We start from the raw sequence: 3,220 nt of genomic DNA on the forward strand, positions 1-3,220 counted from the left end.
TTACTATTCATTTATACAGCACCATTTTATTATATAGCATTGACAGATTTAATCCTTTACATTAATGATCCAAGTCCAAAGGAGCTTATACAGAGCAGAATGTAATACCTAAGATTTCCCTGTAGGGAATATTATCATTAGGTCTGTAAATTAGTGCATTTCACCTTCCCGCCTACTTCCTAGTGGACGGAATTAAAGACCTGGTCCTGCCTCTTCTCATGGAGAAGCACCTGATCCTTCAGTAATCGGCTGCATTTCTTCTTTGTGGAGATTTTAAATTGTAAAGTATGATTTCTAAACTCCTCTTCCCCCTCCATTACTACATATGTCCCAACCAGTAAATCATCCTACTTAATCAAAATAAATGTATAAAAATATTATAATTCAAAAAGGCTATGTGTTATTTAGATAAAAATGGGGTTAATTGCAGCATCTCCATTTCTGTTTCTCTTGACAAGAGTTTGTACTAATTTCCTGTGCCTGGCTGCTAGAGGGGACCAGCTGGACCCACTTCTGAGAATACCTATACTTAAGGCAGACGCCATCTTCCCAGTGATATTTTTTGGGAAGAAGGAAACCACACCATGCCAATTCTGGCACTGTGCCCTTGTGCCAACTTCCCAAATATCACTGAGTTCTCACCAGCTGAGGGGGAGGCATCCACATTACACAGGTAAGGTAGGAAGTGGGTTCTCGCTCGTGCATCTTCTTACCTGTCCCCATCTGGTTTAAAATTGCACCCACTGTTTTTTTCTGTTCTAATAATTTATAGGGGGTGTAGATACATCTCCTTTTTAGGCCACACACCCTATTTATTACCAGGGCCCGCTGTGGCTCTCTATGTCCCTGTCTATTTGGCCTGTCTACAAACATGGCCTGTTAACCCCTTCCTGACAGAGCCAGTTTTTGCGTTCCTGACAGAGCCCTTTTTTTCAAATCTGACATGTATCACTTAAGTGGGGATAACTTTTTTTTGCTTTTACTTATCCCAGTGATTTTGAGATTGTTTTTTCGTGACACATTGTACTTCAAATTAGTGGTAAATTTGGGTCGATACAGTCTGTGTTTTTTTGTGAAAAATACCAAAATGTCGTGAAAAAATGGAAAATTTTGCAATTTGCAAAATGTAAAATTTTCTGCTTGTGAGACAAATAATAATACCACTCAAAATAGTTAATAACTAACATAGACCATATGTCTACTTTATGTTTCCATCATTATTTCAACTTCCTTTTAATTTTTTTGGACACTAGGAGGCTTACAATATGAATAGCAAATTCTCAAATTTTCAAGAAAATTTCAAACACTGATTTTTTTAGGGACAAGTTCAGTTCTGATGTGACTTTGAGGGACTTGTATGTGAGACACCCCCATAAATGATACCATTTCAAAAACTGCACCCCTCACAGTATTCAAAACAGCATTTTGGAAGTTTGTTAACCCTTTAGGTGTTTCACAGGAATTAAAACAAAGTGTAGGTGAAATTTCAAAATTTCATTTTTTTTGCAGATTTGCAATTTTAATACATTTTTCTAAGGAACACAGTACATTTTACTAGAGAAATGTGACTAAAAATTGATTCCCCCAATTCTTTTGTTTTCATAAATATCCTATATGTGGCCCTAGTGTGCACGTTGACCAAACCACAGGCTTCATAATAGAAGGAGCACCTACTTGATTTTGGAGCCTCCTTTTTATGAGATTATTTTTTAGGCACCATGTAGGTTTCTAGGCACCATAAGATGCTAAAATTTAGGAACCCCCCCACAAGTGACCCCATTTTGCAAACTACACCCCTCAGGGAATTCATCTAGGGGTATAGTGTACATTTCAAACCCCCAGGGGTTTCACCAATTGTGGTACAACTGGGCAGTGAAAATGAAAAATTAAATTTTTTACACAAAAATGCAGTTCTGGCTCAAAATTTTTCATTTTCTGAAGGTATGAAGGAGAAAAAGCACCCCAAAATCTGTGCCCCAATTTCTCCCGAGTACGGCAATGCCTCACATGTGACCAAAAAATACCAGTTGGGTGCATGGCAGGACTCAGAAGGGAAGGAATGATTTTTGGATTTTGCAGCTCATATGTATATATATATGTATGTATGTATGTATGTATATATATATATATATATATGTATATATATATATATATACACATATATATATATATATATATATATGTATATGTATATATATATACACATATATATGTATATATATATATATATATATATATATATATAGACAGATAGATATTCCAGACATATGACGTATATATACGTCATGGTCGGGAGGTACTTCCCGACCGTTGACGTATATATACGTCATGGCTTTGAACTGTCACCGCGTCTATAGACGCGGTGACAGTTTGGAGATGTCTGCTGTCCCTGACAGCAGACATCCCCCCTCGCCGCCGATCGCTGCGATTGGCTGTTCAAATGTGAACAGCCAATTGCAGCGTTTTCTGTGTTACCGGCGGCTAAGCCGCTCGGTAACACAGTGATCGGTGGTGATCGGTGCTGTTAAGTACAGCACCGATCACCACCGATCGCCAGCCCCCCCCCCACCCGGCAGCCCCCCCTCCCACCCACCCGGCAGCCGAAGCGCCAGCACCCCTCCCACCCCCCACCAGTCGCAGCGCCAGCCCCCCTCCCCCACCATTCATTCCACCACCAAATATCACTCCTTCCCTTCTGAGTCCTGCCATGCACCCAACTGGTATTTTTTGGTCACATATGAGGCATTGCCGTACTCGGGAGAAATTGGGGCACAGATTTTGGGGTGCTTTGTCTCCTTCATTCCTTGTGAAAATGAAAACTTTTGAGCCAGATCTGCATTTTTGTGTAAAAAAATTTAATTTTTTACACAAAAATGCAGTACTGGCTCAAAATTTTTTGTTTTCACAAGGAATGAAGGAGAAAAAGCACCCCAAAATCTGTGCCCCAATTGCTCCCGAGTACGGCAATGCCTCACATGTGACCAAAAAATACCATTTGGGTGCATGGCAGGACTCAGAAAGGAAGGAGTGATTTTTGGATTTTGCAGCTCAGATTCTGGTGGAATGTTGGTGGGTGCTATGTTGCATTAGCAAGACCCCCCAAGCACCAATACAGTGGAACCCCCCCACAAGTGACCCCATTTTGCAAACTACACCCCTCAGGGAATTCATCTAGGGGTATAGTGTACATTTCAAACCCCCAGGGGTTTCACCAATTTTG

Source organism: Crinia signifera, chromosome 1 (genome assembly GCF_055691185.1).
Source record: "Crinia signifera chromosome 1, ASM5569118v1, whole genome shotgun sequence".
Lineage (NCBI taxonomy): Eukaryota > Metazoa > Chordata > Amphibia > Anura > Myobatrachidae > Crinia > Crinia signifera.